This window comes from Rhinolophus ferrumequinum, chromosome 16 (assembly GCF_004115265.2).
Source record: "Rhinolophus ferrumequinum isolate MPI-CBG mRhiFer1 chromosome 16, mRhiFer1_v1.p, whole genome shotgun sequence".
In the NCBI taxonomy this organism is placed as follows: domain Eukaryota; kingdom Metazoa; phylum Chordata; class Mammalia; order Chiroptera; family Rhinolophidae; genus Rhinolophus; species Rhinolophus ferrumequinum.
The window spans coordinates 50,020,721-50,045,507 of NC_046299.1; the positions used below are offsets into that span (position 1 = coordinate 50,020,721).

Below are 24,787 nucleotides of genomic sequence, written 5' to 3' on the forward strand. Positions count from 1 at the left end.
TGAAAGATGGACCTTGTTGCTCATCTGTCATCTCTTCTGCGCTCATATGCCAGTCACTCAAGCATTAATTACAATCCTTTCAATAATGCTCCAAAATATATAATAGCCCCTAATACAGAAGAGGAACTTGAAGCTCAGAGCAAGCATTACTTGCCAAAGCTGCGTAGCTAAGTAAATGGCCAGGTCTGGACCTGAACTCAAAGTCGGCCAGACTCCAAAGCTGAGATTATTTTAGATGCACGATGCTGCATTCCACTGAGCCCATCCCAGTGCCTTTACCCAAAAAAAAAAAAAAAAAAACCTAAAACTTTCTCTTTTTTTAAATAAAATCAACCATCTGGTGGAAATAAGCCTTGTTACTACCCTCCCTTCTTCCTCCCGGTGCTTGGTGATAAGGGGTCTCAAGCACACTGAGAGAACAGCCTGTCCTTTAGAACTGATAGGAATTAGTACATGTTAATGCCTACATGACCTTTTGCTTCCGTATGGTGAAAATAGAGTTAGGTCCTTGAGGGACACCTAAGTGAGCAAGGAGGAAGGTAAGAGGGCAGATGGCAGCTAATGACCTGGACTGCACGACGGCCATCCTCAGACAGCTGATGGTAATGGTACCTCTGTGTGGAAGACACTTACTTGGCTGTTTCCAAAGCGTCTTCACCGACGTCATGTCTTGATTCTCACATCAACCCTGTCAGAGAAATGAGGCAAGTATTATTTTACAGTTAAGGAAACAGGCACAGAGAAAGTAAGGTACCAAGATAATCATTAATAAACAAGAGGGCTGGGTCTTTCTGATCTTTTCCTCTATGCCTTCTAGTTCATTATAAGAACATACGAAGGCAGAATGTGCTGTTAATAAAGAATTATTCATGTCAACCTGATATATAATTCCATACAACTCTTCTGACTTAGGTAATGAAACATAAATAACAAAGCTAGTTTTACTTTTACATAGTCCAAATTTTTACTTTTGACTTCACATTATTCAGGATCAGCATGAAAGTCCTGATCTTTCACAGATACATGTGTTATTAGTGCCATCCCAGGCCTGATAATTCACATGTAACGACAGTGGACTGGAACTCGAAATCCAGTTCCTGACCCAAGGACCTCTCTGTCCATTTACTTGCAGCCTATGCTTTCTTTCCCCCACGTGGTTGAAAGTCTTGTGTCCCCTCTTACCTATTGGAATACCAGACACTGAAGTGGTAGAAACTTGGACCTCAAGGCCAGGTTGGAGGTAGAAGAAAGGATGAAGGACCAGGGGACGCCTGTCATCTAGAAGGAAGAGGAGGAACCTGCTCAGTGATGTGTCCTTTCGGACAAACTTAAGAGATACTACACTTGGAGGAGAAGGCCACTCTGCCTCTCCCTGTCCTTTTGCCAAAGCACCTAACATTGCCTAAAATATCCTTCCGGGCCTCCTTGCAATTTCTTGAAGTTCCAACCAAGACATCTTTCCACAAAAAGAGAAAAGGTTTAATAAACAGGTCCTTGGGAAAGTTAAACTTTGGGTTGCAGGCAGAGTACGATGATACCAGAGCTTTTCCTGCTTCCCAGTGCTGAGTTTGGGATGGAGATGGTACTAAAGGAGAAGTAGAAGAGGGGAAGGAGGCTGGAGCATGATGCTTTTCCGCTAGCCTCTCTTATTTATTCACATCTGGTCAAAGAAGGGGTCTCAGAGTTTCAGAGCTGGAAGAGGCCTTAGCAATCATCTAGTTCATTCCCTGATAGTCAAGACCTTGTTTGTCTCATTCACTGCCGTACACTCAGTACCTAGAACACTACCTGGTACATAGTTGGTGTATTACAGGTATTGATTGAATGAATGAATGTATGAATTTGTTGTGTGTTTACCGTTTTAGAAGGTGTGCTAGCTATTTACAGTGCAACATCCATAATGGAGTAAAGTCTAGGTAATTGAGATAGGTAGTGGGCAGAGCCAAAACTATAACCAGGATCTCAGCCCAGAGCTCTCTGCAATGCTACACTGACAGGTGGAAGCTGTGGAATAAACGGAAACTCTGCCAAAGCAGCCCTGTCACATGATCCCATCGATGTGAGGAGCCAAGGCAACGATGCTGGCGGATCCCTGCCCTCCTCGTGGGCTCCTGCACATGCGTCTGGTGGTAGTGCTGGGTCAACATCCACAAGCTCTCCTCTCAAGATACATTAATTTCTGTCTGTCAGGTTTAGTCCCTAGAGAAGTTATTTTACAGAATCAGCTGATTTCATTTTTATACTATAAGCTCTTTAGGGCAGGTAATGAAATAACATACAGTTTATTACTAGGGGATATTCCTTTCCAAATGTCTTTCATTCGCTAAACAATTGTTGAGCACTTACTATGTGTCTAGCACCTGCTAGATGCTTAGGATATGCTGTCAAACAAGACACAGTCACCAACCTTGAGCTTATAAATATATTAAGAGAGACAAAAAGGTAATTTTTAAGTGTAAAAACAGTCTGATAAGAGAAAGTATGAGATGCTATAAAATCAGACAGCTAATCCAGCTGAGCCAGAGAACGCTTCCTAGAAAGGTGATGTTTAGGCTGAGACCAAAGAACAAGATGGGAAGAAAGAGCTTTCTAGGTAGAGGGAATAAAATACGCAAAGGCCCGAAGGTGAGAAAGGGCATCATGCTTTCAGTGGGGCTGCAGGTGCTTTGTTATGCTAGTTCCTAGACTATAAGCAACAGATGAGAGGATTGGACCTCATGGGTCATGCTGAGGAATTTGAACTTCAACCAGAGAACAGCAGGGAACTATTAAAGAGCTTTGAAGTAGGAAAATGACAAAATGTAGTTTCACACTGGTCAGATGGCTTAGTTGGTTAGAGCGCAAGCTCTTAACAACAAGGTTGCCAGTTCAATTCCCACCTGGGATGGTGGGCTGTGTCCCCTACAACTAAAGAGTGAAAACGTCACTGGACTTAAGAGCTGAGCTGCACCCTCCACAACTAGATTGAAGGACAACAACTTGACTTGGAGCTGATGGGTCCTGGAAAAAAACACTGTTCCCCAATGTTCCCCAATAAAAAATTTTTTAAAAATGTGGTTTCACTTCAGAAATTTTAGTTGGCAGGACTGGTGGCAAATGAGTAGCGGTTAAAATCCAGATCTTTTAGGAAGCTGTCGTGGAAACCCAGGTGAGGGATAATTGCAACCTAAATTTAAGATGTAGAGACAGAGGATGGATCTGATTTGAGAGTTGCTCACTAAGTATCATATACAGGACTTGATGAGCAGTCAAACTTGGAGAGCTCAGGGAGGACACCCAGGTTTCTCGTGTGAGTAGCTGAGGGACTGGTGGTACTGTTCACTGAGACACAGGTACAGAAAGAGAAGCAGACTCGAGGAGATGTCCAATAGGCAGGTGACTATGGGTTTATAGCCCAGGAGAGTGAGCTGGGCCTAAGTTAGATTTGGGACTCAACAGCCTAGAGATGTTTATTAAATCAAAGGTGCACAGACAGAATTGCCCAGGGAGAGAGCCCATGGAATCAGAAGACAACTGGACCAAGGAGGATCCCTGAGGAACCCTAACATGGAAGGGACAGGAAAACAACTGGCAGGAAGAGAGAAAGCCGGAAAACAAGGATGAGTTTGGTGGCATCAGGGAAACCAAGGGGAAAGGACGTTTTAAGAAGGAGGGTGCAAACAGCATTATCTGGTGCAGCCAAGCAATTAAGTGAGATGAGGGATGCAGAAGCTCTGGATTTTACCAAGGAGGCTGTTGGTGACCTTGTCTCACGAGCAGCTGCCTTAGTGTGTGGTGGAGGCAGAGCCAGACTACTGTGGGCAAGAGAGAGAGTGGAAGGTGAAAACGGGGGGCCACATATAGGCAGCACTTTTAATGGGTTCAACCGGAAGGGGAGGCAAAAATGAGGGACAGAGAGGATGACAGTTAAAGGAGAACACACATAGTCAAAATGTGTTTTGTTTTGTTTTTTTATGATGGGAGAGGTCGAAAACAAAGAGGGGATAACCGAGGTGTAAGAACTCTGAGGGAGTGGGAGGGGATGGGATCCAGAGCCCATTTGGAGTGATTGCTTTTAGAAGAAGGACACATTGTGTGGGTCAGTGTGTAGGCGAGGTGGCAGGGAGCTGAAGGAGTTCCTATCAGATGTCTTCTGTTTTCTCTGTGAAGAAGGCAAGTTGGTCTATTGAGGGTCAGAGGATTGCCAAGCACTTTTAGGGGCCAGTTGCAGTTGGAGTCCCTGAACTTGCAGTGGAACCAGTCTTTGGGGAAGTAGCAGCTCCTAGCAGCCTGGCAGCAGGAATGAAAAAATGAATAATTGGTGGTTACAGTTTTGCATGGTAAGGGCAAGAGGGTAAGCAAATCGTTGATCCAGGGCTAGCAAGGGAAGGAACTGAAAACAAGAAGAGGTAACCAGAGAGAAAGTAGAAGGGTCAAACATTAATTGAGGGGCTACTATGTCTCTGGTAATATGCAGGGAAACAAATACAAAGAGCAGTAGTTCCAAAACCTGTCTGTGCCTCAGAATCAAGCTTAATTAAAACACACACACACACACACACACACACACACACACACACTTCCTGGCCTCCTGGGGTCCAGTAGGTCTTGGGGGGGGGCCGGGGGGCGGATCTCGTACAACTCTTCCATAGCCAGGTTTGGGAACCACCACTTGCACCCATGGAAAAAGCAGACAAGTAAACAGACACAGAATATATACGGTACCATAACTCCATGACTCTGATCTATACAGTGTGCTGTGGAAGCCAAGAGGGCTTGGAGCAGGGAATGAAGAAAGGATGGCAAGGAAAATTTCCTAGAGAAGGTGAGCCTGTGCCTGAGCGTGACTGGTGAATCAGACTTTGAGCAAAGAGAGAAGACGCCAAATAAGCGTTCCAAGTACAGACAGGGAACAGCGTGTGCAAAGGCAGGGCTGCATTTGTGGAACTCCGAGTCGTTTGGTGTGGCTGGAGCAAAGGGTGTAAACAGGGGAGTGGTGAGCTCTCAGGAGAACGAAGCAAGAAGCAGATTGTTTTAAGCCTCGTTCACCGTGCTCCACTTTCCATCAAAAGAGCATTTCTCTGACACAGCCAGGGAACACCTAAGAAAGAGGCCAAGAATCCTGGCTTTCACAATAAATAACTTAGAAAGCAGGTTCCTCGGGGCCTGGATGGGTTAGACCCACAGACTGGTATAACGCAGCAGATGTGATCTCTGCAGGCCACTAGATGGTGAGCAGTATTTTTGCTCTGACTAGAAACTAAGCATTTACAGATTCATATGTATTCACTTACTTTGAGGGAAAGGCAGATGTCCTAAGCTCAGAGAGAATTATTGAAGGAGCCTTCCTTCTGGGCTCTGAGCCAAAACCAGGATAAGAGGCAGCCTAAAGTGATCAAATGCAAAGTATATGGACGTTGTGGGGAGATGTTTTCCCCCCTAAATGGTTTCTCCTCCTTCTTTCCCTGGCCCTGAAAGCCTGAAGTAGACTCCCACACCCTCTCTCCCCTCCTTATTCTCAGAAATCTCCAGGCATATATTTCAAGATAAACCACACAAGCATGGGCATTTCATTTGTTTAGCAAACCCAAAGGTCATGTTTGGGGGCTGTTGAAGTCAGAGTCTAACCACTTAACTTTCTGCAGTCTCCAAAATATAGTCAATCTGGAATAGTCTGTGAAGTCAGGGCAATTTAGCTCGTAAAAAAAACACATACTGCCTGGAGGACAGCCTGGGACTCTGCTATCCTGGACGAGTACCATCACCCAGAGAAGAAACAAGGCTCATTCTATGGCCCTGCTTCATCAAGCTCAAGACTAGAGTGCTTTGGAAAGCACTCTTGATAATGAAAAGGAAAATCAGATTCTCCCAGCCAGTCCGAGATTGCAGCTGTAGTACCAGGCGCTACGACCTCCAGAGACTGATGGACTCAGGAGCCAGGAAGAAAGCAGGACATGGTCCCCATGCCATCTCTCAGTACAGAGGAGTATTCATTCCCAGGGCTAGAAAGGAAGCAGAAGGAGGAGTGGAGGATCCAGGAGGAAGGCAGTGCCTTGCTGTCTGGAAGCACAAGCCCTGACCCCACCTGCAGTTAAGCCTTACCCAGTATCCTGCCAGCCAAGGGGTGTCCTCATTAGCCAAATAGGAAAACAGAGGCTTAGCCTCCAAGTTCTGCAGCTCTGCATGACTCTGGGGATCATCAAGGCCAAGGACAGAGACATAATCTCCCATTCTGAGCCTTTGCAGTCTCTTTTAAGTCCTACTGGCTCAGTGGCAAATGAGCTTTCCATTAAAAAGTTAGGCTCCTGGAAGTTGCCAATGTAATACTCTTAGATTTAAAAGTTGCTGAGGAGGATGAGAAAGGTTTCAGTCATGAAGGCCAGAGTGATCATGAAGGCCTGGGCTCAGAACCCAAACCTCTCATTTTGGCACCGGGGGTTGCAGGGTAGGTACAAGTTGTATCCAGGCACTAAGAACCCTAAAAACGTTCCTCATGGTTAATATATAGTGAGGAGTTACTATATGTGGGGAATTGTGCGAAGCACTTCTCACACAGGATGTCATTTACTCAGTGGGAGAGAGGCCACTTGCGACAGAGGAAGCCAACAAGGCAGGAAGGGATCCTACAGCCCAAAAGCTGAAGGGATCTTAGCAATTGTATTAGTTTGGGCTAGGGCTGCTGTAACAGCCTACTGAGGCTGCCATAACAAAGTGCAATAGACTGAGTGGCTTAAGCAACGGAAACCTAATTGTCTTACAGCTCTGCAGGCTGGAAGTCCAAAATCAAGATGTTGGCAGGGTTGGTTCCTTCTGGAGGCTGTGAAGAAAGGGATCTGTTCCAGGCCTCTCTCCTTGGCTTACACATGGCCCTCTTCTCCCTGTGTCTCTTTAATCATCTCCTCTCTATATATCTCGGTGTCCAAATTTCCCCCTGTTATAAGGACACCATCATATTGGATTAGGGATCACCCTACTAACCTTATTTTAATGTGATTACCTCTGTCAAGATCTATTTCCAAATATGGGTACATTCTAAGGCACTAGAGTTAGGACTCCAACACATACATTTTGAGAAGGGACACAATTCCACCTATAACCAAACCCCCTTTTATTAATGAGAGTATTGAAGCCTCAAGTGGGAAAGTGAGGTCACACAGCAAATTGAAAAAAACACTAGAACCCAGGTCTTTTGGGGACCCCAAGCCTTGAGCAAACTTCCCCAGGAGTAGCAGCATTGCCTGCTTTTGGAAGCCCCTTCTCCAAGAAGGGAATCCCTGAGCCTGGACAAGTCTGGGAGGCATCCTGTAGAATCTCTTTACAGGCCTGGGGTGAGGACACCCTAAAACTCTCTTACAAACCGGTATTTGGAGAAAGACTCTGAAATGCCAGAGTGGAAGAAGCCCAATTCATGGAGCTTAGTATAAGCCCTGGGGTTTAGTTCCCATGGCCAGCCCCCTTGTTAAGGAGGCAGATACACAGTGTGTCACCCAGAGCTTTGCTCCTCACTTGCAGGCCCTCCAACAGCTCAGTTAGTTGGCTTCTCACTTGCTCTCATTGTTCACTCCCTTTGGGCCCGCCTTTGCCTTGAGGCCAGCATCTGGCCTCCATACCTGGCCAAAGGCTGGTAGGTCTCCATTTTGCAATCTGTTTTGAGAACTCACTAAGAAGGCTCTTTTGAAAGTCTCATGCAACTTATAGAAGCAACACAGGTTTCAAGAGCCTGGATCTTGCAGCTTCAAAAACAAGGAGGCAAAAATTGAGATTGAATATAGCACAGAAATGTGGGTGACACCAAACCACAGATGAGTTGATAGGCTGGGGGGAAGGAAGTGAAAAGTTCACCTTGTCCTTCCCTGTAATAGAGGGTTGTTGGTTTTCCAGAGGTTTGCTTTTTTTTTTTTTTTCAATTTTTCATTCAATAAAAATAGCCCAGTGGGACAACATATTCTAGCATTCGTGGAAATAAAAACTCGGAACCACATCATAGAATGTTCTGCTCCAAACTTGGCCCTGGTTCCCTGGGCAGCTCCCAGTTCCTTCTGATTCATGCAGCAGCAGTGGAGGCCCTCACCCAGTCCCAGGTGGGGTCTGGCCTACCGGGAGGAAGGGAGGAGGTGGTTCAGAGGCATCAGCTGTTTCCCTGCATCTGAGCCAAGACCCAGGCCTCAGCTAGCAGCTCAGCTTTGTCCCCTGAGTCTGTTTCCACACTGTGAAAAGTTTCCATCACAAAGAGTCCATTCAGGAAGCCAAGGTTAGAGGCAAACGGTCTTATATGAAAATGGTGAAGGCCTGCAAGGCCTTGGGCTTCCAGCATTGATTGCTCCCCACACTCTCCCCCTCCCCCGGGGGCCTGGGACCCACCCAGCGGGGTGGGGCAGGCGGCTCTGCAGGTTACAGGATGTGAAAGTGGGGACTGGGGTTAAGAAAAAGAATAAAAGCCTGGGACCAGAACACACCCAGCAGAGGGCCATGTGCAGTTCTCTTCAGGGTTTCCTGTGGTACACTGAGAACATTGTGTTCTGACTGAGAAATTACCCAGCTGAGCCGGCTCCAGACGCCTCCCCTGGGTCCTAGTGCTACCCAGCATCACTCTCTGCCTTAGGGGGCCTGCACCTGCGTGAAGCCCACTATAGGAAGGACCCTGGGGAGGCCATTTCCATCATGTCCTCCCTCCTGGGTGAGGCCTCCCAGTGATCAGACTGTGAGCACTTACCTTCTGATTCAGCCTGTGTTTCCAAAGCGTTCTCGATGTGCTTGACACTGTCACACATTGCCATCTCATATCCCTCCTGACAAAAAAATCCTCCAGATGACAACACCGAGGCTCTGGGGAATTGGGAGGAACAAGCAAGGTCAGCAGGCAAGGTGTTTAGACCCACGTATCCTTACACTTGAGGAATAACTGATTCTGAGTCATCACTTCAAACCCTTGAAATTAAGTGCTCCTTTGCCTTCCAAGTTTCTCCCCAGATGAATTTGAGAATCAGGTGCTTTCTTAATGAATGCTCCAAAACGGCTAAAAGCTCAGGCATGTGATACAGAGCTGCCCAGAGAAGCCATAGCCTGAGACCTGCCCTGCCCAGAGCCTGGTGAGCCCTAGTGATCACGTCTGCCCTGTGCATGAGCTCCCTGCAACTGCTGCTGCCAAGAGACATCGTGCAGCACTACACCAGGCCCTAGATTGTTCTGTGCCCGTGGAGAGTCCTGGAACTCAGAGGCATAGGCTTGGCCCCAGCCCAAGCAGCCAAGAATCGAGGGGCCAACAGAGAGGGAGAGGTGACTTAGGAGGAAATGGAGGCTCTCTGGTTAGAAGAGATTTTTGCAGTTTTTTAAATGGGTTCTAGATTGTAAATTCCTCTGCTAGATTGTGAGCCCTCCTTTCCAAGTCATCTTTATATCCTAGGTGTGTTAGGATATAATCGTTGGTCTGATCCTTGATAAACAGTTGTTGGATGATCTGAATGAAAGTCACTCACTGGAAGGCCTTGCCTTAGCTATGGATCACAGGTCATTCAACAACTGCACATTGAGCACCTACTGTGGACTGAGCACTGCCTGAGATAATGGGCACACAATTGCTGAAAACAAATACACAAAGGAAAGGCAGCCATAGTGACTGCCCCTCCTAGAGATCACAGTCCAGTGGAAAGAAAGGCATTCAATAAGCAGGAACAATCCAAGGTCCACGGCCATCCTGCAGTAAGTCCAGGGTGAGCACAGAGCAGGGAGACCCCATGGAGGCTGAGGGCCCAGCAAAGCCCTTGAGGAAGAAACCTTAAGTTGAGACCATGGGGAATTAGCCACACTAAGGAGGTTGGGGAAGGGAGGTTCAGGCAGACCTGGAATTTAGCAAGCAGGTGGCTCATTGAAAGAACTGAGAAAGTCTTCTAAGTCTTCCTGCACTCCACCAACAGGAAATCCAGTTCTCACTCCAGGGGAGAGCCCAGGCATTGTTATTGTCAGTGAGAAAGGAATCCAATTCTCTGTGGACTTCCCCTAGGCCCTAGACTCCATTCCTGGGGAAACCAGAGGAATCCTAAGGGATGGCTGAGACCCATCCTGAGGCAGGAGGGCAGCAGGTCCCGAGGCAGAAGGAGCAGGTACTGGTCCAGGCACTGGGACCCTGGCCTGAGATGCTGGGCAAATCACTTCTCACCTGCCTCTGGACCTCAGGCTTTGTGTTTTATGTATTCTCGGTGTTTAGCCTGACACTCAGACCTTCCTGAATTAACAAATGACTACAGTTTCCATCTGTAAAAAGATCCCTTCCAATGCTAAGACCTGAGACCCCCCAGCCAATACCCAGGTTTCTCTGAATAGAAGTGCCATGAAAGAAGACGAACAGAGAGGCAGCACACCCACAACAAATGTGTGTTGAATGAATGAGTGAGCAAGAGAATGAATGAGTGAATGTTCTCCCTGAAGTCACTCTAAAGCTTCTCTCAGCAGCTGCTTTGGTCTCCATCACTCCTGTCCCTGTACGGTCATTATCACCCAGCCTCTTCCTAGACAGACACCAGATTTAGTGGTGAAAATGAACCCTAATTCTTGCATTGAATGCTTCCATCTAGAGGAAGAAGATATAAGGTGACTGTACAGAGTTGGGGGGCAGTGTAAGGAAGAGAGAGAAAGGACTAAGAAATGCAGAGTGTGAAAATTAGTCCACATTCTCATGCAGCACTCCCTGTCTTATGAACCCTAAACCTGCCAAAGCTCTGCCCCACTCCTGTGAATAGCTAGAAGTCACCAGGGCTTGCTGGAAGAGCTCTGGAAACGGACAAGTGCTCCCTGTGCTCCCATATTCCCTGCTTGGCCTGAATCAGACGCTATAGGAAGGGCAGGAGTTCCCAGCTGGATACACCCTCAAATGCATTTGCCTTCTCCTGTGGGTTTCCAGGCTCGCCCGCAGAAGCCTGATTCATCCACAACCACAGTGAAACATAGAATTAATTCCAGCGATACCCTGAGTGAGCTAGGCCATTATAGCAACCAAACCATCACTTACAGCATTATTTTGATGGGAAAATGTGTTCTGAGCTCCAAGCAACCAAATTATAAGTGGGACACGGGCACACCCAGGTTTGGGTCCCAGTTTTAACACTTCCTAGCCATGTGGTCATGGGAAATTCACCATCCTTCCCAGCCTCAGTTTCCTGCTTTGTAAAAGAATACCTCCTTTAGAAGGTTTCTAAAGAATACCTCCTTTAGAAGGTTGCAGTACAGACTAAACAGACACCTGTGGAAGTGCCCCATGGCACATGGCAGATGCTTCCCTCCTTCCTTTCATAGGGACTTTTGTGGAGAGACCTGGAGACAAGACTCCAAGCACAATCCCTGGGAAGAGGGTCCTTATCTAATTTGCATGGGGGCAGTATTATCACTGTACTCAGGCTCAGAGCAAGTGTTTATGAAATAAATGAGTTGCTGTCTTAGAAATCACAGAACGTTCCTCATCTTTGACCTTCTCCAGGCTTATCTGAGCCAAGAAACTTTTCTCCCTCTCCCCCAGTCTCTCCATGAATAGCATTGTTCCGGCTTCCTCTGCTCCTGGTCCTGGGAAGGGGCTTCGCCTCCGGAAGGGGCTACAAGCCCTGCCCTTTCACCCCAGTCCTGGATGTCAGCCCAGAAGAGCAAGCAGGAGGAGGGCTGAGCCCCACGCCGGGGCACCACCTCAGCCTGTGGAAGGCAGACCTCCTCTGCAGGCTTTGGCCCCTCCTCGCTGTTTGTTTCCGTGCTGCAGCCAGAACGGTCTGTACCCAAAGGATGGTGAAACAGCCAAGGAATCCGTAGGGTCCTAAAGGTCCACCCTCTTCCTTTCTTTGCCCTTGTTTCCAAAAGTCAGAGTCACTGGTCTTGGACCCCTTGTGCTCTCCCCAGGGCCACTGGCACTGCAGAGGTCAGTCCCTTTGAATGAGCCTCCCTACACTGCGCTGTGCTCCCCACATTCCGTCTCCACTTGGTGCCACGGCCTCCACAGTAATCCCCAATTTCTCCTCTGGAACCACAGAGCCTCCTCAGACCCTTCGCCCATCTTTCCAGACCCCGTCAGTCCCCCTCACTCTGCAGTCCTTCTCGTTGGGTCTCCACTGCCCCAGCCCCGCCCACACCTCTTTACCCATCCCCCCAATCCTGCAATAGCAAAGAACAAAAACTCTTGTGAAAGTAATATGAGCTCATGATAGAAACCCAGCAGTAAAGAAGGTGTAAAATGAAAAAGTAAAAGCGCCCCTCCCCTCCAGACCTCAGAGATAACCTCTGGGAACAGCTTTTCCGGTATCCTAGATGTTTTCTCTGCCCATTTAAATGTGTGTCTGCAGGGGAATGTCCTCCGTTTTATCTTCAGAATGAGATTATAGTATACAAATTAGACTGCAACTTGTTTTTGTTCCCCAGAATAATTTATTTTATTGAAAAATAAAAATTTAGGAAATTTTTACGTCAAATTAAGACAAGCATACACTGCTGAATAGAAATTTTAGCATTAAAAAGACTGACTTCTGAACACCTGAAACTAATATAAAATAATATTGAATGTCAACTATAATTATATATATATAGTCACGGGATATAAAGTACAGCATAGGGAATATAGTCAGTGGTATTGTAATAGCTGTGTATGCTGTCACAGGGGTAGTAGACTTGGCGAGTATCACTTTGGGAGGGGTATAAATGTCTAATCATTATGCTCTTTTGTACACTGGAAACTAATTTTTAAAAAGCAAAAAAAAAAAAAAAAGACTGACTTCTGCCATAGTTTTTGCACCTTTTAGTTATGTGAACCTGGACAAGCAAGCTATTTAAAATTTCTGGGTCTCAGTTTATTTTTCTGTAAAATGGAGCCACTTCGACCATTCTGGCAAATTCACAGAGCTGAGTATCAAATGACATAACAGGCATGGAAAAATGTTCTCAATTATATTTCCTTTACAAATAGAAGGTTTTCTTCTACATCTCCTCATGTTTCATGTGTGTAGGCCAAGTAGTAAAACACTTGAAGACATGAAAGAAATCTAACAGTTCAGACAAACTTCACTTTTAAAAACTTACATATTTTATTATTAGTTTCAGGTGTACAAACAACATAATGATTAGACATTTACACGCCTCAAATTGATAACCCCAACAAGTCTGCACATAGCTACTGTTTCCCCTAAAATAAGACCTAACCAGAAAATAAGCCCTAGCATGATTTTTCCGGATGACTCCCCCTGAACATAAGCTCTAATGTGTCTTTTGGAGCAAAAATTAATATAAGACCTGGTCTTATTTTCGGGGAAACACGGTATGACAATACCATTAACTATATTCCCTATACTGTACTTTATATCCCGTGACTATATATATATATATATATATATATATATATATATATATATATTCCGTGACTATGTATTTTTTAAATTATAGTTGACATTCAATATTATTTTATATTAGTTTCAGATGTACAGCGCAGTGGTTAGGCATTTATGTAATCTATGAAGTGATTCCCCCAGTAAGTCTGGTACCCGTCTGACATTCTACATAGTTTTTCAATATTATTGACTCTATCTCCCATACTGTATTTCACATCCCCATGACTATTTTGTAACTACCAATTTGTACTTCCTAATCCCCTCACCTTTCTCACCCATCCCCAACCCCCTTCCCCTCTAGCAACCATCAATTTGTTCTCTGTATCTATGAGTCTATTTCTGTTTGCAACTTGTTCTTTTTACCTGACAATATATCTTGGACATCTTTCCAAAATCTACCTCACTCTTTTTAACACCCACATAATATTCCATGATTTGGATCTACTATAATTTATGTCGCCATTTTCCTGCCATAGACACTTAGGTGGTTTTCAGTTTTTGCGATCACCATCTAATCGGTTCCCTGCCCCAGGTCACAAACCTCCAATCTACCTTCCACACCAATGCTCAATGCCAACATCCAATCTGACAGTCATTCCCAGCTAACCACTGTGTTAGGGTTGTTCTCTAGATGTCTTATCTCCATCCTAGATCTTAAGCTCCTCAAGACAGGGTGTTTGCCTAGGAGCTCCTGGCAAGGAACACTCTAGGCCTGTCGACTCTGCAGTTTGAGGATCAACCTCAGTGCTGCCCTAGGGAAATGTAAGGAGGTTCTCAGGCCTCACGAATACGCATTCTTTCTTTTCACATATATTTATTGGGAACTCTGTGGGCCTGGCTTGTGCAGGATACTGGAGCCCCATGATGAAACAAATGAAGAATTTGGCTGGCCTCCTGGAGCTTACAGTTAGTGGGAAAGGCAGGTTTTGGACACCCACAGAGATAAACACATGGATAATTACATACGGAATGAGTGCTTGGGAAGGAAACAACAGTGGAGAAAGAAGGATGGGGCCACTAAGGAAGGCCTCTCTGCTGAGGTAATGAGGTGCAATGGAGAGATGGCTAGTGCAAACCAGCAGACCATGGGATCTGGTTCCCATTCCGGCTACTCTGGACATTTTCCTTTTAGTCTTCTCATCTGACAAGAAGGGAAATCCCCCTTTCAGTTTTAACTTTTTGTGACAATAATATATGCTATTAGAGTTCAGGGGAAGCAGAGTTCCCCACTGCCTGAGAGGGGTCAAGGGAAATTTCTCACTGATTTCACATTGAACTTGAGTCACATGTGGGCTCTAGTTCCATGCAATGCTGGGACAGATATTTATTGAGCATACACCATATGTATCTAAAATATAGAAATGGGTGTGTGTGCTTATGTATGTATGGGTGTTGGGAGTTGTGTGGGTGCTGAAAGATTTAAAATATGTGACTCCTGAAGGAGTTTACAGTCTGATGGGACATCAGACCCAGAATAAGATCATTTCAATATACAATTTCAAGTGAGAAGAGAGCAGTACATCCGCAGCTATGTGAACTGAGCTTCAAAGTCAAGCAAGTGTGGGCTGGACTTCCTGCCCTGCACTCCCCAGCAGGGGAACATGGAGCTTCGCTAGAGTGTGGTTATTGCAAGAGGGCTCCTGATGGGCCCTGTGCTTCAGACAAGCTTGGAGTGTGAGTTAGAACTGGGAAGAATAATCTATGTGAGGATGGGAGCAAGCGGGAAGGGAAAACACCTAAGACCATGAAGGAAAGGCATCCCACAGGGCACAGGGACCCTGGGTGAAGTCAATTATATCAGTGTGGAAAGAAAAATCCAAGTAAAAAAGAAGTTTAAGGAGGGCAGGCATCCTCCATTCTCCTTCCAGAGCCAAGGATTTTATGCCCCAGAGAGGGCACCAGATGGGAGAAGACAGAAATCTACTGTTACCTTTGCCAGTCTCACTTCTGGGTCTATGTGTGTGTTTCTTGTTAACATGATTAAAAATACTGTAAATTACATGCTTATCCTTTGTTGACGCCTTCTTTATGATGCACTGTACATAGCTGTATATATTTTGCACATCTACATACAAATTACTGTGCAAAGTTGTATACACAAAGCTATGCATACTGTACTTCATGGAAAATTTAAGAGCATTTCAGAGGTAATTAGAACCATATGTGATTTTCCCCTCCTGGGCTGTGGAAGGGAGATGAACCTAGAGATAGGCAAGGGTCTACCCTGGAGGCTTGGTGGGCCAAAGTAAGGAGCCAGACTTGCTTTAAAGACAATGGGGAGCTATTAAAAGTTTCCGAGGGGGCGGCTGGTTAGCTCAGTTGGTTAGAGTGCTGTGCTCTTAACAACAAGGTTGCCGGTTTGATCCCCACATGGGCCAGTGAGCAGCACCCTCCACAGCTAGATTGAAATAACTACTTGACTTGGAGCTGATGGGTCCTGAAAAAACACACTTAAAAGTTTTTTAAAAAAATGGTTCCGAGAGGGAGATCCTAGGGAGGCTGCACAAAGGTATAATAAATACAAAGAGTTGTCTCCACAATCAGAGCAGTAAATCCCAAACCAATTCTGTCCATAAGACATATCTGCCTCAGTTTCTCCAACCATAAAGGAAAGCCTGCTATAGTGTTGGTCTGCAGGACCACGAGGTCAACTTCGGCAAGCAATGAGGCCCAGGGGCTCATCAGCAAATCCCAGTGACATTGTTGTCAAATCTGAATGTCATTCCTTGCTCCAGGGCTGACCAACTCTGGAGGTGGTGCCTCAGGGTTAGGATCCTGTTCTTTGGGGAAAGAGCTTGGTGAAGCTTCTGCAAGCTTATTGATGTCCATCTTTCCAGGGCCACAGACTCTTAAAACTTCCTGGGAGAGTGAGGCAACACGCTTCATTGTGCAGCCCTCAGCAAATGCAGCAGCTGCATCAAGTGCTGAAGAAAAGCTCGCATAATAACCATGTGTGATAATATAAAGATAAAGAGGTAAATAGGTATGTAGGTCAGCTCAAAAATAGCCACCCACCCATTTGGCCTGGGTAACCATTTGTGCCAAGTGGGTACAAAGGGTTTCTTCCTTCCCCTTGCAGGCTGAGCTTCTCTGCTTTCTTTCAAGGCTGTCTTACATATAACTCCCTTCCTGCACTAGCTGGAGGTGGCCTGGGCAGTTCTGGCAGGGAGCCCTACTGTGGCAGGCACAACTCCCTCCACCAAGCAAATCCTGGGGTCAGAGGGCACGGAGGGCTTGCCCTCTCTGACGTGGATTCTTGGGGCTAAGTCAAGGCTTAGGGTGGTGACTCACAGGCACTCCCCCGCCCACCCCTATAAGGTTTTGCGTGCACCCAGGAGGCCTCCCCCACCCCAACAGAGACTGCTTTGTTAGCAGACCGGGTCCCAGGAGAGTTACAGACTCAGGGCTGTGAGAGCCTCCTCAGCCTTTCTCTCCCTCCCCTTCTTCCCCCTCTTTTGCCCTCACCAGAAAGGCGCCAGCCCCTCCGCCCTGCCCCCACCCAGCAGCCCGGCGACCAAAGCGCTGAGCTCAGCATCTGTGTGTCCCACTGCTTTCCTCCCGGAGCGTGGGAGGAGTCTCCTTCCCCCGTGAGTGGGCGGGGCCCGAGTAGCCCCGCCCTTTTTCGTTCCACTCTCCTTCCATCCTACTGTCCACAGTCGCACGTTCTCCAAGTCACGTTCCCACTCCCCCAGCCACCATAGGGGGTCCGCGAAGATAGCCCCCGCCCCCAAGTCAGCTGCTGGGCATCTGTCACGTCCCTGGCAGGGCTCCCCTGAGGTCGAATATTAGCGGGGAAGGGGTGGAAGAGGATGGGGAAGAGGGAGCTGGGGGTCTTCCCTTCCCCTATCCCAGCTGGCCCCACAGCAGACTGCGGGGAAGTCGGCTCAACTCTCGTGTACACCTCTTCCCATAGCAGAATCTAGAATTTTTTTGTGTGTTTTTCTCTGCGTTTGTGTTTTAAATACAAAAAGATTCAGCAGTGGCTCCTGGATGCCTATGCCGAGGTCTGCCTTTTGTGGGTTACAAATTGGACTCTTGGGGACAGGGAAAGGTCCCTCTTTTGGAGCACCATTTCCCAAATTGGCCTTCCTAGAAGAGACCAGAGCTCTCAGATACCTGAAGGGGGGGAATGTGACAGAATCACAGTCATTTCTGGGCCTGTGGGTGTCTAGCTAAAGGGAAACCCCTTGGGCGGCAGTCTGCCTTGCCCTTGAGTCAGCACTGTGGGCCCTACTTAATTGTGCAGGGGGAAGAAGAACCTGATCAGATAAAACAAGGGCTGACCCAGGAGAGAAAGTTTTCTGTCAACAACTCCATGGTCCCTCTTCCTCGTCTACACTACCACTCCCCAACATGTACTAACCCCCTTTCCCGCACAACTAAGAGGGTCAGGGGCTTGGAATCAAGGAAGTCACGGCTCCAGTCTGCTGACTGGCATGTGACCTTAGGCAAGTCACTTATCTGAGCCTCAGTTTTCTTATCTGTAGAATGACACTGATGAGGCCTGGCCTGCCTACACTACACAAATATTAGTTATTTTTATTGACATTGTTATGAAAATACTAAAGGGATGTGGTAGTGTTTTTAAACCATAAAGAGTTCCAGAAAGGTCAAAAATCTTTGTGAGAAGGTGGCAAAGTTGCCAGGTGAAACTGGTAGCTCCCATCACCTTCCAGCCAAGGAATTCTAGAAAAAGGCCCAGGATGCAGACCCTGGGCAGCTGCCTTTTGCATAAACCTGAGTTTCCCAAGCCTTTGGCTACTAAGGGCACTGGAGATAAAAAAAAAAAAACACAAAAAACACACTTCTGAGTGAGGTTAAAGACTTGGCAGAGCGGTGAGGAAATGGTTGCACGCCTGGGAAAAGAAAGTTTCTGGGGACTGAGTGAGGCCTGACTGCTGGCAGAGTGAGAGATCACAGGCGCCTCATACGCTCCCAGCCCTCCAGCTCAGTTCCTTATCCATACAGTGCGGAGGGGGGTTTGTGTGTGTATGTGTGTGTGAGGCGCTCTCCCAGGACCTGCTAGCCCTCACAAAAGATTTTAAGTTTCATCCTCCTGACTGAAGAATCCTGACAAGTGAAAGGACAACAATTCTCTCCGCTGAGCACTCTAATCCAGCCCTACTCACCAAAGCACGTTGGGGTACCCAGAGGCTGGACAGCCTTCCTGGTCTTTCTTCTCTAGAAAACAAACAAACGAAAGCTCTCATTTTGCTATCCAGGCAGGCCGTGAGCCTGGATTCAGGCTTGTCCCCACTGTTGCAGCTCCTGATTATCCCTGTCATTCCCCGCTCCCACACCATCCCCAGCTTGAGGAACAAAGCCCACTGACCCTGCCTCCCCTTTTGATATACGGCAATTGGAAACCCTCAAAAGGCACGAACAGTGAAAGGGCTGGAACTGGAACGTCTGCTTCTACCTTCTCAGGCAGGCCTTCTCCAGATGGTCCGCCCCCTTACAGGCCAGGCCTGGGGTTTTCAGCAAAGTAGCTGCATGGAACTCGTCCTGATTTCTCTTTCCTTTGCAGTGATGCTTTGGAGGTTGAAAAGACCTTTGAGATTTTCTAGTTCTGGGTTTTCAAAACCGGGGTATGAAAAATCCCAACACTTCATGAAGCCACAGGAGAATTGTAGTGCATCTTTTTCTTTTTAATTAAAAGGGTTTAAAAAAGTTTTTTTAACTAAAAACTTAATTTAACTTAAGTAAAAGTTAAGTTTTAACTAGTAATTTAAAAGTTTGCCAACTAAAATTAACACAGATAAAATGTAAAAATAGAATGCAAGGTTGCATTATTTCTAATAAAAATACTGAACTTCAAAGACATGTTCTACTTCCTAGAGGCCGCTTCCAGCCACGGCCCCGAAACTGTTCATGTTTAGTGGCCAAATAGCCTGAACTCAGGTCAGCTGACTCCTGGCCCCTCACAGCCTGGGCTTGCCATTTAGCTTAGGCTTCAGGTTCTAACTGAAGAGAAGTGTTTCCTCACCCTCCCTCCACTTCTCTGTTTTCTTTCTTCAAAAGGGCTCAGAAGCCAGGATGGGAGAGGGATCCTGGGAATCTGACTGAAAGCTGGCCCTGGAGCAGATGGGATTTCTTCCTGAGAGGCAGTGGGATGGGTTAGTGAGAAAACATGGCGCCTCAGATTCTGGCTGGGTCCCTAGGACAACTCACTTGACCACTCTGGCGGCGTGGGAAATGAGGTGGCGAGCAGTGGAAGTCTGGTAGGCCTCTGTGCTTTTCACTGCGGCTGTCAGGATCCTAAGGCTACTCTCCTAGCTCTCGAAACCCCCATCCTTTTCATTGTGGTTTATCATGCCACCCCTTTCTGGGGTTCCCACTGCCTTTGCCCTGTCCGCAGAGGAAATAACTTGGGAAACCTAGGAGCCCAGCAGAGCTGGCCAGCTGTGAGCTCACCATTATCACAAGTGGGCCTAAGTCTCCACAGGTGCGCACCATTTCGCCAGCCCTCAACCCACCCCCAACTCACAGGGAAGTCCCTTGGATAGGCGGGGGAGCCAACCCAGCCTTTCTTCCAGGACCTATCCTTCTTTCTGGGTGATGAGCAGATATCCCAACTACTAAAGGAGAGCCTCAGGACAGCCTGAAGAGCTTTTGTACTAAAGGGCCCTATCCAGACCTAACAAATCAGAATAGGGATTAGGGAGATGAGAATCTATGGTTTACAAGCTCCTCAGATATTTCCAATTAGCCCAACTGATGGAAGGATCACTCTGGGCCTCAACTTCCTAATCTGTAGACTGGCACCATATTCATTCCTCAGGGTGTAAGTAGATAATGCATTTTAAAAGCTTCATTGACAGGCTGCACAATGTATTGTTAGTACTTTGATTTCAAAAAGTAGCTTCATTTTCAAAAAGACGCCCCACTGAGTTTTTAATTCTCCCTCCAGTAGCATAATGAAAATCCTACAAGAAGCCCTGAACTGTCAACAGCTTTCTCAGCACTCCAAGTAAATCAGGTGCATTTACCGTGTTTCCCCGAAAATAAGACCTAGCCGGACAATCAGCTCTAATACATCTTTTGGAGCAAAAATTAATATAAGACCAAGTATTATATCATATCATATTATAGACCCAGTCTTATATTAATTTTTATATTAATAAAATAAGACCGGCTAGGTCTCATTTTCGGGGAAACGGTATAATCTTGCTATTTTGACCAAGCTGTTTGTTGTTTTTCAAGTAAAAAAGCCACAGAAGTCCTGGGAACACTTTTGCTGGCTTCTTTGTCCCACCTCCTCCCACCTCTCCACCCTCCCCCACCACTCTTACCCACTGACTCCTCCTGCCACTTCCACTCCCCTTGCTGAGAAGTTTCCAGAGGGCTGTGGAGACGCCCCAAGCAGAGCCATGCAGGCAAGCTGGCCTTCAGGGGTTACCATCCTGAATTCTGGGGTTCCCAGAATCTCACCCCCACCCCAAGATCTGGTTTAACTCCCCAAACTCGACTGGGGCAACTCGCCAGACTGAGGCCCTGGGAACCGGCGCACAGGACAGAAACCGCCTGAACAGGGAGGGGCAGGTGGCCAGGCATGAGTGCTCATTGACTTTAAATTGCAGGCTGCAACGGGTCCCACGGGAATGGATGAGAGCCCAGGGAGAGGCAGCATGTGCGTGGTCAGGGCTCTGGCCACAGACACTGGGACCTGGAGTCTGGTGGCCAACTCCAGCGTCCTGAGTCCCCTGAGACATGACACTAGCTCACTCCTGCTCAGAGTTCAGCCAGTCTCCCCATCAGGGTTGTCTTGATGGAGATTCCATGTTGCACACTGTGTCTGTGTGACCCGTGTTCCCTGGAGCACAATTCTGCCGAAGACATATGCAAATGCACAAATGCACAGACTCTAATGAGAATGGTGCCCTCTGGAGTTGTGCAAAGGGGCAGCCTTACTCCCTCCAACAAGGGAACATCAAGTTCAAAAGTATTTTGAGGGTAGTGACTCCTTGATGGTTTTGGGGATCTCCTATGGGATAAGGATGTTTCAGAATTACATAGACGTGGCAGTTGCACAACATTGTGAATATACTAAGTGCCACTGAATTGTTCACTTTTAAATGGTTAGTTTTATATGTGAATTTCATCACAATACATTTTTTTAAAGTATTTTGAGGCACTTGAAGGTAAAGTACTAACTGCATTAAAAGACTGCCCACAGCAAGTCAACCATCTGCACAATGTCACTTCTCTCTCCAGCTTCCTGGGGTTGCTAACAATATTCCAACCAGAAGACCTAGGTTGCCTTAGAAGCCCCACTCCCAGAACTGAGCTGAGGAGGAAGGGATATGTTTGGATACATCCAAGACTCTTGGCAGCTCTTGGAAGAAAGGAGATAGAAAGGTAGCACTGAGGTCTTCTAAAGGCCCACCCCAATGACCCACCTACATGATGGGAATCCAGATGTAGGTCTGCAATTGTGGGAAAATCCCCTTCTTGCTTTGTCCAGCCATCCATTTATCCATTCATTCATTTATTCACCCAAGGAGTATTTACTAAACCTACGTGCTGGCACTGGATGTTAGGAAGAGTAGACCACCACCTTCAGGAAGCTCGTAGTCCAGTGAGAAGATAAAAGTGGAAACAATTATTATTATTTAAAGTGGAAACAATTATTAACAGGGATATGCTCGGGGTGTAAGGATGACCTGAGGACTGACACCTATGGGATGGAGGGTTGTGGTAGGGGTGTGGGGGAAGGCTCCCAGGAGGAAAGGATGCCAGAGCTGGGTCTCCAAGGCTGCTGGTGGGAACATCTCCAGGTAAGCGTGACTTGCAGCCAGCCTAAGAGGAGTAGGAGGGTGAGAGAAACACACCAAATGCAAGGTTTTGTAGGATCTCTGAAGAGGCCTGGCTCAGAGGCCTGAAGATGGAGCTGTGTCCTCCCAGGAGTGCCATGTTTTGGGGGTTCCCTACCTCATCTGCTTCAATGCAGGGAAGGGTAGTAACAAAGTTTTTACATATCCAGGTGGAAGAGATCCTACTTTTCACCTCACAGGATGAACCAAGACTCTTCATCCTTGCTCCTCAAAAAGGCTAACAAGTTAATAAATTTCCCAGGTCCAACAGTTCTGGCAGACAATAGTATTGGGCTTTGTCTCCTTCACAGGGGTGAAGAGTGTCAGTGGGGAAGCCATTTAGAGCTCTCTCCCCACCCCCCTGGCCAGGCTTTAGCCAGGCCACCTTGCAGGTGGTTTTTTTTACCCTGTACCGCACTTCCTTCTACTTGGGGGAAATGCTCCAGGGTGAAGACTGCCCGTCTTTTTTTTCATCACTTTTTAAAAACACAAGGAGACAACAACCTTAATGGATTTTTGAAAAGAAACAAAATTACTCGGTGCCCGTTAACACAGTCCTTCCCATTTGGGAAAAGCTGCTTTATTCACAGAATGAGACAGTGAATGAAAAAAGGTGCTTAGCACACTGCTTCCATGATGGTGTATATTGAATGATTTCTAGTAGTAAACTGACCCTACCAAAGTGGTTCTGAATTCTTTTGCTTATGAAGATCCACTTTAAAAAAAATCTCTATTCTTCTTAGTGTGCCACAGTTTTCTGAACTATTTCCTTTTTTTTCCTGCCAGAGAAGAAAAAAGAAAATACCCAATGTCTATCTCCTGCTGTCTCAGGTGTCCCCAGCCCAGTCAGCCTGATGAGAGGAGTGAATGGTCCTCTGATGGATTAATTCCCTGATCTTTCTTGGGTGACAGAAAGACACACCCATACAGGTCACGCCCCCCCCAACTCTCTTTTTCCCACTTCAGTACAGGTGATCTCAAAAGGATGTCATCTATCCCCAGACCTCCAAGCACTTCACCTAACTATCCTGAACTGTTGTCTTAAGGCTCTCAGCAAGTGACAGGAGTTTGGAGAATAGGAAAAAGCCGGTGTTGAGGCCTTGAAAGCCCCAGACGCTGATACTATTTTATTTTGCTGCAGTCTTTAAGATATCATCTAATCTGAGTCCCTTAATTTATTTTTTATCCATAAACTTGTCTCCAGAGGTGGTTTCCCATCTGGAAAATGGGAGTGGGATGCAGGGCTTGAATTCCGGTCCTTTCCAGTTCTAAGACTCAATTTGCCTGGATGGCTCAAGGGTCAAGCCATTTTTTACAAAAAATGGTGGTGGGGGTGGGGATGGTAGCGGCCCGACCTCTCCAGCAAGAACCATCAGTCACCACTGCAATCCTGCCCTGAGGCAGCGAGGCCCACCTGTCAGATCTGGTTAGGGTCCCACCCGCCCCGGGGCGGGAGCATCTGATGTAAGTTTGGTTTCCTCTTCCATCAGGATCCCTGTCCCAGATTAATAAACCTTTCGAGAAATAAGGGTCGAGTCTGTCCGAACCTCCTCCCACCCTAAGTAATCACTGTCGGTCTCCGAGCACCGCCACCAGGCCAGATTTCCTGCAGCCCCGCCTGAATGACGAAACAGAGGATGGCCATTGCACTCCCGGGCTTTTCCGGAGATCTAGGTCCTCGGTCCTGATGCAATTCTTCGGGTCTTTTACACAAAGCGCTTTGGAAAAGGGGCGCTAGGACCCGGCGGACGCCCGGGGGCTGTCGGCCAAAGCGAGCCGGAGAGTCACCAACGCACCGCGGACATCTGTAGGGTCGGCGGTTGGGTCAGTGTGTCCATTTGTTGTGGGTCCCTGTTCTCAGCCCCAAGACCAGGCGCTAGGAACCCAAGCCCATCGACATTCCTCTAACCACCCTCCCCAAACACTCTCCTTGGGAGCAGTTGGGAGGTGGGAGCGGACACGGTTTGGGGGCCAGGTGCACATGGGGGCACGGACCCACTCATTAACCCATCCCCTGGGAATGTAGAGTAACAGGCGGGTGGGCAGGTGGGCTTCTGAGAAGGGGGAGCTCGGTGCCCAGATCTGCCCAGTCTTTGGAGCCCAATCCCCATAGCCAGACGCTTCGCAGGGCAGGATTAGTACGTGGTACGTGCGCGAGGGCCCGCAGGCTTAACGTTTGCTCCCTGCGCCGCGGTCACACGGGCATCCACCAATGCGCCCAGTTGTGCCCTTAGCTCGCAGGCTCCCAGACGCTGGAGGCAACCGTTTTTCTGCCCACCGCCCCCTCAAGTTCCCCTGCCTCTCCCCCCGCTCGGTCACGGGCTACCCCCTCCCCCAGCAACACGACCCTATAATAAACAAGTCTTTCCTTGATCCTCCCCTGCCGCGAGCGCCCTCGGGGACCTTGGCAGCTGCAGCCGCGGCGGATCCCTTCCAGAAAGGGGGCGTGGCCACGGCTGGGGTGCGGCAGGGAGCGTTCTGGGGCTCAACGGGGGCGGGGCCAGACCGCTGTCACCGGGCAGGAGAGAACGTTGCGAACGTGCGCCTGGAACCCATTGGTCGAGGCGGGCCACACTCCCGGGTCTGGATTGGGCTGTGGCGCTAAGGGGGCGTGGCTTCTCTGCACTTGTCCTTATAGGTCTC

At 47.6% G+C, this 24,787-nt stretch overlaps 1 long non-coding RNA gene across 1 annotated transcript; it reads right to left on the reverse strand.

Moving 5' to 3' along the window:
- Nucleotides 1-11: 11 nt before the first annotated feature.
- Nucleotides 12-18,506, reverse strand: LOC117035982 (uncharacterized). Its single transcript, XR_004425302.1, has 3 exons — nt 18,461-18,506; nt 8,693-8,805; nt 12-1,278 (listed from the first exon to the last, which is right to left on the reverse strand). It is a non-coding gene; the product is annotated as an uncharacterized LOC117035982 (long non-coding RNA).
- Nucleotides 18,507-24,787: the final 6,281 nt, after the last annotated feature.